The sequence below is a fragment of the Anomaloglossus baeobatrachus genome, chromosome 6 (genome assembly GCF_048569485.1).
Source record: "Anomaloglossus baeobatrachus isolate aAnoBae1 chromosome 6, aAnoBae1.hap1, whole genome shotgun sequence".
NCBI lineage: Eukaryota > Metazoa > Chordata > Amphibia > Anura > Aromobatidae > Anomaloglossus > Anomaloglossus baeobatrachus.
Window position 1 is genome coordinate 427632426 of NC_134358.1, and position 14796 is coordinate 427647221.

Here is a 14796-nt window from a genome sequence, read left to right on the forward strand (position 1 = left end):
CTGTCATGTAATTCAGGCCCTTGAACCTGACACATCATCTGATCGCTTTGCCTTCCAGCAAACCGATCAGATGATATTGGATCCGGATTGGACAGCGCGGGACCCTGGATCCAGGATTACTGCGGAGGGGGGTTATTTATTTCAATAAAGATGGAGTCACTAATTGTGTTGTGTTTTATTTCTAATAAAAATATTTTTCTGTGTGTTGTTTTTTTTATCTGTACTAGAAATTCATGGTGGCCATGTCTAATATTGGCGTGACACCATGAATTTTGGGCTTAGGGCCAGTTGATAATATACAGCTAGCCCTAACCTCATTATTACCCAGTGAGCCAACCGTCACCAGGGCAGCTGGAAGAGTTGGATACAGTGCCAGAAGATGGCGCTTTTATGAAAGCGCCATTTTCTGGGGCAGCTGCAAACTGCAATTCGCAGCACGGGTGCCCAGAAAGCTTGGGCACCCTGCGCTTCGGATTCCAATTCACAGCTGCCTAGTTGTACCTGGCTGGACACAAAAATTGGGCAAAGCCCACGTCATTTTTTTTTAATTATTTCATGAAATTCATGAAATAATTAAAAAAAAAGGGCTTCCCTATATTTTTGGTTCCCAGCTGGGTACAAATAGGCAGCTGGGGGTTGGGGGCAGCCCGTAGCTGCCTGCTGTACCTGGCAAGCATACAAAAACATGGCAAAGCCCACGTAATTTTTTGGGGGGCAAAAAACTCCTGCATACAGTCCTGGATGGAGTATGCTGAGCCTTGTAGGTCTGCAGCTGCTGTCTGCTGTCTGTCTGTATGGAGGAGAGCAGACAGCAGCTGCAGAACTACAAGGCTCAGCATCCTCCATCCAGGACTATATGCTGGAGGGAGAGACATGGGGAGCAGAACTACAACGCTCAGCATGCTCCATTCACTAGTGTATGCAGGAGAGCAGACAGCAGCTGCAGAACTACAAGGCTTAGCATACTCCATCCAGGACTGTATTTGCCATATTTTTGTATGCTAGCCAGGTACAGCAGGAAGGTACGGCTGCCCCCAACCCCCAGCTGCCTATTTGTACCTGGCTGGGAACTAAAAATATAGGGAAGCCCTTTTTTTAATTATTTCATGAATTTTATGAAATAATTAAAAAAAAAAAAACATGACATGGGCTTCGGTCCATTTTTGTGTCCAGCCAGGTACAACTAGGCAGCTGGGGATTGGAATCCACAGCACAGGTTGGCCCGAGCTTTCTGGGTCCCTCTGCTGCAAATTGCAGTTCTTAGCCACCCCAGAAAATGGCGCTTTAATAGAAGTGCCATCATCTGGTGCTGTATCCAACTCTTCCAGCTGTCCTGGTGATGGGTGGCTCGCTGGGTAATAATGGGTTAATACTAGCTTTGTTTTAACAGCTAGTATTAAGCCAGAGATTCTTAACGTCAGGCAAGTTTGACCCGGCCATTAAGAATCTCCAATAAAGGGTTAAAAAAAGACACCATACAGAGAAAAAATACTTTAATAGAAATAAATACACAGACACACTTAGAGACTCCATGTTTATTACTCCCTCTCACCCCTCCACGATCCTGGTCTTCTGTCTTCTTTCTCTTTCAACCCATGCAGCTCTGCTACATCAGACAGCACTGCATGGGAGGAAGATGCTGCTGCTCCCATGCAGTCTAATCACTCAGTGATTGAGCAGAGGCTGCGGGTTGTAAGCGGTGACGTCACTACTGCCACCATTGCTATAGTAATCTGACAGGCGGGTTATTATAGCAACGGTGATCTCCGATCACCTGATTCCCGGAGCCGCTATACACCGGCTGTGGCATTCAGTTCCTGCATGTGGGCTGACTCTGTAAAGAGCACCGACATGCACGAACGGGGAGCTAAGCATGTGCCCAAGCATGTCGCCGATACACGGAGATGCTCAAACGAGCACCGCATACCGGAGAGATGCACTGACAGAACCTAGCATAACATCTAGCCATGTGACCAGTCTGTAGCCAATGAGATAGTAGACACGTGACTGGTCACATGCTATGACGACGTCACAGAAGGTCCTATCATCAGTGCTGGTTACTGGGAGGGCGCAGCGATGATCGGAAGGAAAAGCGGCGGGAGACAGAGTACAGAACGCATTGCGGGGACCTGTAAGTATAATGTCAATGTTTATCAACTGTATGTGTATATGTATAATGTGTTTGTATGTGTTTGTGTTTGCCTGCCATTGTTTTCAATAGGGCTCGAAGGTGTTCATCGAACGTTCGCCGAACACATCCGCTGTTCGACGAACCGTACCAAACCGAACTCGAACACTAGGCGGGTGGCTCAACACTGCTTCTCAATTAAAGCATTATTTCCCAACTAACAAGTTATCCATCATCCATTGGGATAAATGATAACTTCATGGGGGAGCAACCGCTGAGACCCCCAGAGATCAGGGTTCTAGAAAATATAAATGATCTGCTTCTGCTCCATTCATTGTCTGTGGCAGACATGCACAACATATGGACCACGAAAGATGTGAGGTCCACAGAGAACTGGGAGATTCTGATTCTCATCTTCCTTAATTCAACTATTTACTCAATATAGTTGAGCACTTGTCCCACGTGCAACAGCAACGGGATGAGGTCATTGTGCTGTGACCTCATAACACTGCTTTTGTGATATGGACTACATCTCATCAGTGCTGTTGTTACTGCATGGTATTAGTGCCCTCAAGTTCTTTGCATGGTCTTTGGAAGGAATAAGTCATGTGCCATATAAATGAGATCTCCTCTGAGACATCTTTTTGTAAGTTAAACAAGTTTAACCAGCCCAATTTTTCCAACCTCTCAACATATGAGGGGCCTTCCATTCCTTGTAGTAGTCTAGTTACCCGCCTTTGAACTGACTCTATCTTCTTAATATAATTTTTAAAATGTGGAGACGAAAACTGCATCCCATATTATAGATGTGGTCTTACTAGTGATTTATACAGTGGTAATACCCTTTTTTTCCCGGAAATAAGACACTGTCTTATATTTGGTTTTGCCCTGAAAATAGCACTAGGTCTTATTTTCAGGGGGTGTCTTATTCTCGAGGAGACATGGTTGGGCGTAAGTTTACCCCCCACAAAAAGCAGACCCCCCCCTTCCCAGGATCGTCATACTTACCAGTCCCGGGCGTCTGTATGGCTCCCAGATCCGATCCTCCTGTTATCTCCCAGCAGGTGTGCTGCACGCCTCCCCTGCATCTGGCTGCAACTGGAATACATCACATCACACTCACTCATACAGACACATACATCAGATTCCACATCATTCCTCCCTGTGATCTCCCAGCAGCTGTGCTCCCCTACATCTGACTGACACTTGAATACATGAGATCTCACAAACACCCACATACACACACACATTCAGGTTTGACATCATTCCTCCCTGTGCTCTCTGGTGGGTGCTCCCAGCAGCTGTGCTGCACGCCGTCCTCCTCTGCCTCCTGCCAACACTCACAGATCCGATCGCATACACTCACACACACATACACTCACACATCAGACAGGATACACGTACACATCCAATGGCATACACTCACACACACTCATGATATCTCACAAACCGGTAGAAACGCGCGTACACACTCACAACATCCGGAGATATCACATACTTCCGGCCATGTGATCCTCCGGCAGGTCCTGGAAGGTCACTGCAGTGCACAGTATCGCCGCCGAGAAGCAAGCGATATCGCTGGATGTGGTGAGTGTGTAATTGTGTGCCGCCCCCGTGGAAGCAGCTGAACTGCTTGGATCCGGGTTCGCTGTGGCTCGAGGGTCTCAGGACCCGGGGGTCGTGCGGCCATTCAAATGTAAGGGGGATATTTACAGGGGAGTTGATATATAGTTCATGATGCCACCCGTGGTGTACAGTAATTTGGGGAGTACCGCCGCTGCCGTTGGGGGTACCCGGAGTGATGAAGTGGGGCAGCAAGGTGTCGTATACCTCCATGGGTAGAGAGGATGGACTCGGTGTAGGAGTGCTGTGGGGTGCCGTGGGGTGCAGGGGTCACTCTCGTACTCACTCATACTTCATAAGCAGATGCTGAAAACCAGGTAAACCAAGTCTCTGGATACCGCTGCCGCTGAGGGGAGCTCGTCCGGGTCCCATCCCCAATAGTGTTGCCTGGTGATCCGTGACCTGCCTCCTGGCACTAAGTTTGACTTCAACTTGGTGGCCCAGTAGTATGGAACTAGCCGGGCCCCGCTTCCCACTATGGCTAAGTGTGGGAGCTTGCTCTCAGGGCTCACGCTTGGGATTTTCTGAACAGTTTTGGATTGGAAAGTCCTATCCCCCTCATTGCGCTAATGTCCTGATTCTGGAGTGGATGGGAACAGATCATAAAGGCTCCGTTCTCCTGAATTGTCGGGTTGCCTGAAGCTACTCCCCGACCTAGGGTCCGTGTACCCCGTCGTGCCTTCGGTCGTGGACTGGTGAAAGCGGTAGGCTGCTGGCTGTCCTCCTCAACAGGCCCACGCACCTTGCCACAATTCCCTGCGACCGGGGGTCCGACTCCTCTAGGCCCAGATCACTATCTGCAACCTAGACAGTTCTTCCAGGAGTCACCGCTCCTGACCTCCTCTGAGCTCCTTACAGCTCGAGGGCTACTTCCCAACTCTGTCTCCATTCATAGACTGGCTACACTCCTCACCTCCCCTCCCTGGCCCCCCAGGTGGGCAACTCTATTCCACTCAAGCCGTCCACTGGTGTATCTAGGATTTGATTTGCTGTTGGAGGCAACACCATTTAGTTAGGGACCCAGAACCAAGAAGGAGGCAGAATACTGCACAGACGAGCAGTTTGCGCAGTACCCTGTGACGGCCTGATAGTCCAGGGGTGTCACATTTACGATCTGTAGTGTGTGTGTGTGTGTGTGTGTGTGTAAGTGATCTGATGTGTGTGTGTATGTGTATGTGATCTGATGTGTGTGTGTGTGTGATGTGTGTGTTCCGCCGCAGGACCTTGATGCACTCACCTGCTCCGGCGTCTGGTGAGTATGATGGGGTCTTCTCTCTTCTTTCTTCTTTCTTTAAGGGGTCTCCGCTCTCTATAATGAAGTGTCCTGCAGTGTCTTTAACTGTTTTACAGCTGCATGACACTTCATTATTGACCACGGCTAGGTCTTATTTTTAGGGGATGTCTTATATTTAAGCATCCCTGAAAACTCCAGCTAGGTCTTATTTTCGGGGGAGGTCTTATTTTCGGGGAGACACGGTAATACATTGGGATCACGGGATTTTATCTCTTTTTTTATACATTCTTAAATATTAGTTTAGTGTTGTTCGCAAAGACTGATACTTTACCCTTAATCCCACCCACCAGGTCATTAATAAAGAGATTAAAAAGAATCGGTCCTAGCACAGATCCGTGCAGCACCAGACTCCTGAATATATCCTAGTTAGAGCATGTACCACTTATGTCAACTCTTTGTTGTCTGTCTTTTAGCCAATTCCTTACCCATCTTCAAATAGTTTCCTTTTATCCCTGTCTCTGGAGCTTCAGTATAAGGCTGTTATTTGGTACAATATGAAATGCCTTTGCAAACTCCAGATAAATCAAGTTAGCTGCATTACCAACACCCAGATTTGCACTTAAAGCCTGCTTTACACGTTGCAATTAGTTGTACAATCGCATTTGCGATGAGAAGGGCAGTGAGCCCCATAGGGGTGAATGGACCCCATGACGATCGGGAGGGTGCAAGGTTAGGAAAGGGTTAATAGGTTTGCATGGGATGGGGGATGTGTGGGAGTACAGGATTGGTAGTAGGGAGCTGTAAGGGGATTGGGGGGGAGCAAGGAAGGGGTGGGGTGTTGGCAGAGGTATAAGAGAGGGGGGTGTGCTGTTTACCTCCCCTTTCGTCGATTGATCTTTGTGTCCCAGGACGTAGTGCTGCTGCTGCTTCCTGCCATGGCTGCCCTTGCTGAACTCCTGGAGATGGTGCGGGGGGCATCCGAGGTCATGGGAGTGGATGCCCTGAGGCAGCAGCTGGCAGCGGTCTGTGGGGCTGGAGCGGCGCCGCCTGCTGTTCCAGCGCCCGGGCCGTGGCTACGTGCTCGGCGGGCGCGACCGCCGGAGCGCTACTCCCCCAGCTGGAGGGGGAGAATCAGATCAAGGAGCCTCTGCGGGGACCCTCCGGAGCAGCGGCGGAGCCCTCCAACTAACCTAGGGGAGCAGCCGGCCACCGGGAGGAATCCGCGACGGAGATCCCGTGGGTCGGGGGTGGGCGGAGCCTCTGCAAGGCCCACTTCCGGTCCGCGGCCTGCGCAGCACCAGACCGGAGCATGGATGACGGCAGCCCCCAGTGATGTGCCGGCTGGGGGTGGCGCTCGGCGTGCCGGATTGCCGGAGGAGACTCCCTGCAGGCCGCAGGGGAGAGCAACAGGACGGGGGACGGGAGCGGATGTGAGCGGCGAGGTCAGGAGATCGGAGGAGGGGTACGGTGGCCCGCAGGCACAGAGGAGATCGGTAGTCACTGTCCCCCCCGGCGAGGAGCGTGCTGGGGGTGGGTCCCGGCGAGGAGCAAGCTCGGCACGGCCTTCCGGCAGTCGGCAGGGAGGGAGCCCACTGAGGACGACAGGAGAAGGGGCGGCGCAGCAGGATATCATGATTACAGCGGGAAGAGACGGCGGCAGGGCGCCACGGCGGGAGAAAAGGAAGAGGTCAAGCAGGAGTCGCCCGGACGAGCGGGGTGCGGTGACCGTGGGGGTCGACGGCCGCCAGGTGCGGGCTGTCCCCTTGCTGGTCCCCCCTGAGGATTTCGGCAGCGCATCAGACTCCAGCGAGGAAGAAGGAGCAGCGGCAGGTCGGACGGAGCGGCAGCTGGAAGATCGTGGCACGGCTGTTCCGGCGTCGGCTCAACGGCAGCCTGGTGAGCAGACAACAGAAATGTTACATGCTGTGGGTAGCGCGGGCGAGGGCGGGGGTTCCGTCGCGGGACGCGTTGCGCTGGGGGCGAGTGCGGTCGGGCAGTCTGGTTTACCGGGTCCAGAGTTTTGGGGGCAGCTTTTGGGGGTGTTGCAGGGGTTGTCTGCGGAACGGGGTAGTCGGACTGGGCCTGGGGCTCCGGTGGGGGCGTGGGTGGGCCCCACGGAGGTGGTGCGGACAGAAGCGCCGGTGCGCGATGTTGCTGCGGGGGACACGACCTCGGCGGCAGGTACGGGACAGAAGGCTGGTGGGGCGGCTTCCGTGGGTGCGAGTAAGGAGGCGGAAAAGGAAAAAGAAAAGGAGGATGAGGTAGTGCGTTTGGATGATAGGGCACGGAGTGAAATTTATGTGTGCTTTGAAGGGCAGTTAGGGGTTCATTTGAAAAAGGAGGTGAGGGAAAAGATTTGGAAGGGGGAGTATGTGGAAATTTTTTCCCTGCTTCCCTTGGAAAAGTTTAATTTGGATAAGGTGAAACCTAGTGATACAAAAAAGGAGAAGGAGGATGAGGAAAAACGGCGGTATAGGTTGATCCCGAGGACGTTTACCAATTGGTTGCAGGCCTTTGCTATCTTAGCCAGTGTGATCGGGGAAAAGGAGCCGGAGCATTGTTCCGCCCTATTTGGATATATGGACGCGATAGGGGAAGCGTATAGAGTATACGGCGGTTTGGGGTGGTTGAGATATGATGAGCAGTTCCGGCAGCGGAAGGCTCTGCGGCCGGGAGTCCAGTGGGGCCACAAGGATATTTCTTTGTGGATGCGGTTAATGACGGCGCCGGCTCAGCCCTTTCGAGGGGGTGCCGGGAGCCCGGGTGCGAGTGGCGGGTCCTCGGCTGGACAGAAAAAGGGAGCTTGTTGGCAGTATAACGAGGGACAGTGTAAGTTCGGGGCCTCTTGTCGGTTCCGACACGAGTGTTCCGGATGTGGAGGGTCCCACCCTCTGGCCAGGTGCTTCAAGAAAGGCAAAGGAAAGGCGGGGGAGGGGTCTGGAAAAAGGGAGGACGCCAGTGAGGGTAGAGGCGATGCTTCCCTATTTAAGTAGATACCCGGATGTGCGGGCGGCGGAGTTGCTGGAACGTGGTTTTACAGAGGGCTTTCGGATTCCGTTTGAATCTGAGGCGCCGGTGTTTCGCCCGGGAAACTTGCGGTCCGCAAAAGAACATCCGGCGGTGGTGAAGGAAAAGCTGCAGAAGGAGGTGGAGTTGGGGAGGATGGCGGGCCCATTCCAGGACCCGCCATTCTCTAATTTACGGATTTCCCCCCTTGGGGTGGTACCTAAGAAGGAGCCGAACAAATTTCGGCTCATTCATCATTTATCTTATCCGGCGGGATTGTCGGTGAATGATGGGATATCACCGGAATTGTCGGCGGTATGTTATGTATCGTTCGATAGGGCCTTGGAGCTGGTAAGGGTAGCGGGGCGGGGGGCCCTGATGGCAAAGGCGGATGTGGAAGCAGCTTTTCGTTTACTCCCGGTGCATCCAGAGAGCTTTCATCTCTTAGGGTGTATGTGGGATGGTGAATACTATGTGGATCGTTGCCTGCCGATGGGCTGTTCCATTTCGTGTGCTTATTTTGAGGCATTCAGTACGTTTGTGGAATGGGTAGTCAAGGAGGTGGCAGGAGTCCATTCGGTGATTCACTATTTGGATGACTTCTTTTGCGTGGGTCCGGCGGGCTCTTCGGTTTGCTCCTTGTTGTTGTTTACGTTAGAGCGGATCGCGCGGAGCCTGGGTATTCCGTTGGCAAAAGACAAAACAGAAGGGCCGGTGACGGTATTATGTTTCTTAGGTATCGAAATTGATACACTGGCAATGGAATGCCGGTTGCCGGAGGGAAAGCTGTTGGATTTGAAGGCGTCGGTGCGGTTTTTGTCTCAGGCCAAGAAGGTGCGGTTGCGCGAGTTGCAGTCAGTGCTCGGAAAATTGAATTTCGCTTGTCGCATTATGCCGATGGGGCGGATATTTAATAGGAGACTGGCGAGCGCAACCGCAGGGGTAAAAGCTCCAAATCACTTTGTCAGAGTGACAAAAATGATGAAAGGGGATTTGTTGGTGTGGGAGGAGTTCTTGGACCGGTACAACGGTCGGACCCTTTGGATGAGCGAGGCGGTGTCCAATAGCCAGCTGGAATTGTACACGGATGCGGCTGGGGCGACAGGTTTTGGAGCAATTTTTCAAACGCGCTGGTGCGTGGGAAAGTGGCCGCGGCGGTGGGTGGAAGCAGGTTTGGTGAGGAATTTGGCGCTGTTAAAATTGTTTCCCATTATTGTGGCGGTGGAGTTGTGGGGCCCTGTTTTTGCTGGAAGAAGGGTTTGCATGCATTGTGACAACATGGCGGTGGTGCATTCCATCAACGCACTGTCGGCAAAATCCCCGCCGGTTGTGGGGTATTTAAGGCATCTAGTGTTGCGTTGTTTGGAGTTAAACATTTGCGTGGTGGCTCGGCATGTGCCTGGGATTCGCAACGAGGTGGCTGATGCGCTATCACGGTTTCAGTTTTGCAGGTTCAGGAAGCTGGTGCCGGAAGCGGACGCGGAGGGGGAACCTTGCCCGAACTGGCTGTGGGACCTGGCATCGGTGTAGCTTTTGAGGGAATTCGGAGATCGGTGTCTGAGGCTACTTGGTGCCGATATCAGGCGGTGTGGCAGGAATGGGCAAAGTTGGAAAGTAGGGAGTTCATGGAGTCGGGTTACCAGGGTCGAGTGTTGGGGGTACTGATGTTAATAAGTGGGGATTTTTCGGAAGGCAGGTCTGTTTCGGTGATTGGTTGCAAGTTGGCGGCGTTGGCCTTTTTGTTCCAGATGCAAGGGGTTCGGGATGCGACTAAGGATTTTCTGGTGCGACAGGCGATGAAGGGTTTTCGAAAAGGGGCTCAGTCGCGTGACTGTAGGCGGCCGGTGTCATTGCCATTGTTGGTGCGTTTGGTGGGGTGTTTAGGGGAGTTGTGTTCGTCTCCTTATGAGCGGGTGTTGTTCTCGGTAGCTTTTGTACTGGCGTTTTTTGGGGCCTTTCGTATTGGCGAATTGGTCAGCCCGACTAAGCAAGCGATGGGTGGTTTGCTGTTGGGTGATGTGATGCTGGGGGAGGATAGAGTGGAATGTCGGCTTCGTTTTTCTAAGACGGATCAGAGGGGCCGGGGGCGCTTAGTAGTGTTGTACGCTTTACCGGGGCACCAGTTGTGCCCAGTGTTACATGTGTCAGAGTTTTTAAAGGTGCGCGGCGGTTACCCTGGTGTTTTTCTTAGACATACGGACGGATTGGCTTTGTCGCGGTATCAATTCAATGCGGTGCTGAAGATGGCTCTAGCAAGGGTGGGGGAGGAGCCACGTGAGTACGGGTCTCACTCCTTCCGGATTGGGGCGGCAACGGAGGCCGCCAGGTGGGGCTTGAGTGAGGATTGTATCCGGCGGATTGGGAGGTGGGAGTCTTCCAGGTTCCGTTTGTACATTAGGCCTCACTTGGTCAGGTGATGGTCAGGGGTGGGGGATTCAAGGTTGGTGTTAGATGCCGGTTTGTGGGCAATTTCTTGTGCTGTTGCTGTTTTTATTCGTGGTCTTTGTATTTTATAGGTCCATGCCTTGTGTGGATCCTCGGGCACTCCTATGTGTATTGGGGAGCGTTGCGGGCGGATGTGCGGCGTGACGGTCGGCAGCTCGGAGTGTCGGTGTCGGAAGCTCGAGTAAAGTGGCTCGGAATTCGGGGCATGACCTGGGGTAGGGTGCGCCCTGAGGTGGCTTATTATAGCCGTATGGATCGTGTCCCTGATGTGTTAATTTTGCATGTGGGAGGGAACGATTTGGGAGTAAGGTCGGCGAGGGAATTGAAAAGGGATATAAAGCTGGACCTGTTACATTTGTGGAGGGCGTTCCCGGGCATAGTTATCGTTTGGTCGGACATTATAGCTCGGACGCAGTGGCGTTTTGGGAGGTCGGTGGACCGTATTAATAGGGCTCGGAGCAAGCTGAACCGGGCTATTGGCAGGTTTGTGGCGAGAAATGGTGGGTTGGTGGTGCGGCATAGAGAATTGGAGGAGTCCACGGAGCAGTATCTAAGGAGAGATGGGGTTCACCTGACTGATGTGGGTCTGGATTTATGGATGTTGGGTTTGAGGGATGGCCTAGAGCAAGCACTGGGGGTGTGGGGGGCCCGGGCCAAGTAAGGGTGTCACTTGGCCGGCCTGTGGCGGGGTGATAGGTCCGTCTGAGAGGTTGGGAGTACCGACAGTCGGCTTGTTGGTACGAAGTCGCTCAAGGGGAGTGGCTTCGGAGTGGATGGGAACTTGTGGGCGGAGGTCCCGCAGGTTCTGGGTAGGGGTAATTAACGATGGAACGTTGTTACCCCTCACCTCGGGCCGGGTGGTCACGGCCGAGGTGGTCCTCTGGGCCGGTTTGGAGGTTACGGCCGGGGGGTTAGGAATGATGGTTTGCCTCTCGGACGGATCTATCGGTGTTTCTGGTTATACGGGTATATATGTATAAGGTTAAGTTTAACAATTGAGTGGCATGTTGGGCCACAAGTTTGGTATACATATATACGGTAAAATAAAACTGTGGCCATTCCTGCAATAAAGTCGTGGTTCTCGTCTTCATTTAGGTAGATATGGTACGGGGGGTGTGTTTTACAGGATAACCTGCTTATCCCTTATAGATGCGTCATGACACGCCCAGGTTGCATACGGGATCTTATGAGATTGCACGTAGGTCATTCATTTGCTGTCACATGAGCGTTAGTAGTCTATGTTAAATTGATCAATTTTGTGTGCGATCCTTTAGATCATGTGTTCTGTGACGTATGCATTGGGCACACTTTTTTTTTTTTATTTATTGACTTGCCAAGCGTGTGTAATGTGTAGGGATGCGTTTTTACTATGTCATCTGCCATTCAGCTCTGCTACATGGCCACTGACAGCAGACACAGACAGCCATGTAGCAGAGCTGAATGGCAGATGACAGCAGACACAGACAGAGCCGCACTGTCAGAATGAACTCGGGTGAACCTCACCCGACTTCATGGTCATGCTGCGGCTCTGTCTGTGTCGCGCCCTGATTAGCGGTCACCTATGAAGGGCTCACCGGTGACCGCTAAACTCCTGAGTAACTGAATTGAGCAGCCCTCTCTCATATACTTACCGATCCCCGATCCCCGGCGCTGCACGGCATTCACACTGCTCCGGCGGCTTTTACTATTTTGAAAAAGCCGGCCGCCCATTAAACAATCTCGTATTCCCTGCTTTCCCCGCCCACCGGCGCTATGATTGGTTACAGTGAGACACGCCCCCACGCTGAGTGACAAGTGTCACACTGCACCCAATCACAGCAGCCGGTGGGCGTGTCTATACTGTGCAGTGAAATAAATAATTAAATAATTAAAAAAAACGGCGTGCGGTCTCCCCCCAATTTTAAAACCAGCCAGATAAAGCCATACGGCTGAAGGCTGCTTTTCTCAGGATGGGGAGCTCCACGTTATGGGGAGCCCCCCAGCCTAACAATATCAGCCAACAGCCGCCCAGAATTGCCGCATACATTAGATGCAACAGTTCTGGGACTGTACCCGGCTCTTCCCGATTTGCCCTGGTGCGTTGGCAAATCAGGGTAATAAGGAGTTATTGGCAGCCCAAAGCTGCCAATAAGTCCTAGATTAATCATGTCAGGCGTCTATGAGATACCTTCCATGATTAATCTGTAAATTACAGTAAATAAACACACACACACCCGAAAAAATCCTTTATTAGAAATAAAAAACACAAACATATACCCTGGTTAACCACTTTAATCAGGCCAAAAAAGCCCTCCATGTCCGGCGTAATCCAAGATGGTCCAGCGTCGCTTCCAGCGCTGCTGCATGGAGGTGACCGGAGCTGCAGCAGACACAGCCGCTCCTGTCACCTCCACACAGCAACTGAAGACAGCCGCGCGATCAGCTGAGCTGTCACTGAGGTTACCCGCGGCCACCGCTGGATCCATGTGGACGATGTGCGTCACTTACAACTTGACCCCAACGACGGATTGTGAGATATATTGAAGCGTGTGTAGCGGGCTTAACTCCTCACAGAAACCCAACATGTTGGTTAGACACAACTTATCTTTCATGAATCTTTCTACAGATCATCTCTTATCTCAAAAACTTTGCACACCAGTGATGTCAGACTTACAGGATGCTAGTTGCCTGATTCCACCGTCTAATCTTTTTTTGAATATTGGTACCACATCAGCCATCCTCCAATCCTGGGGAACCAACCCTGTTACAAGAGAGCCTAAGGCCTGCTTTACACGCTGCGACATCGCTAGCAATTGCTAGCGATGTCGAGCGCGATAGCACCTGCCCCCGTCGTTGTAACGATATGTGGTGATCGCTGCCGTAGCGAACATTATCGCTACGGCAGCCTCACACGCACATACCTGCTTTGCGATGTCGCTGTGACTGGCAAACTGCCTCCTTTCTAATGGGGCGGTTCGTTCAGCGTCACAATGACGTCACAGCAGCGTCACTGAACCGCCACCCAATAGAAAAGGAGGGGCGGAGATGAGCAGCCATGACATGCCGTCCACCTCCTTCCTTCCTCCTTTTCCGGTGGACGCAGGTAAGGAGATGTTTGTCGTTCCAACGGCATCACACATAGCGATGTGTGCTGCCGCAGGAACGACAAACAACATCGTTACTGCAGCAGCAACGATAATTGGGAAGAGGGGGGCATGTCACCGATGAGCGTTTTTGAACGTTTTTGCGACGATTCAAAATCGCTCATAGGTGTCACACACACAACGACATTGCTAAAGCGGCCGAAGGTGCGTCACAAATTCCGTAACCTCAACGAGATCGCTTTAGCGATCTTGTAGCATGTAAAGCCACCTTAAGAAGATGAGATACAGCGGTCTGTCAATTACTGAGCTAAATTCCCTGAATATACTAGGAAAATGCCATTGAGCCTGGGAGTTATGTCAATGTTTAATTTCGTCAGACACAGGTTTACTTCCTCTTGTGTTAAACTAGTTATATCAGGTGACGATTTTTGCCTTGTTGAATGATCCCTGGAATAGATAGTTCATTGGTGAACACAGATGAAAAGTGGCTGCTTAATATCTCAGCCCTTTCTTTGTCCTCTATAATTATTGTGTTATTATCATCTCTTAAGGGGCCAATACCATCCAGTTTTTATATCATTATGGCAATTAAGTATTTATAAAAATTTTGGGGATTTACTTTAATGTCGATGCCAATTTGTGGTTCAGTAGCTAACTTTGCAAGCTTGATTTCTTTTTTACATTTCTGATTGAGATTTTTATATTCCTGAAATGCTATTTCTGTATTCACTGCCTTCAAGATCTTGAATGCCCTTTGTTTTTGTCTTATTAAACTTTATACTGTCTTTTTTATCCATAGCAGTTTCATTTTTTTTTCCTGGTCATTTTATTACCAAATGGCATACGTTTTCTACAGGGTTTAGAACAGTATTCTCAAAATAGTTGGGGATCCCAGTCGTCAGACAGTTAGCGATCAAGTTATCTCCTATCCTAATAACTTGTGATCTGGGGAATAACCCTTTAATGGCTTCACATGTTGCATTTTCAGCTGCAAAAACATTGCAGACAGAAGTAGCTTAAATTCAATAGAAAAGAAAATACAGAACATTTTTTTCTTTATTTAGGTGTATGTCTGAAAGGTATCCTAGTTACAGATTTATTTGCTGTTTTTATGTCAGTTTCCAAATCCATAGTGATCAGTGCCAAAAATACAATAATGTTACAAGAAACAAAACACATGGGACTCTGGGTACATCTATAATTTTCTGACCACTTTTCTGCTCTAGTATGACATTAGTTCAGTTAGTAATTGAAATGCAAAATTCTCAGAATTATTG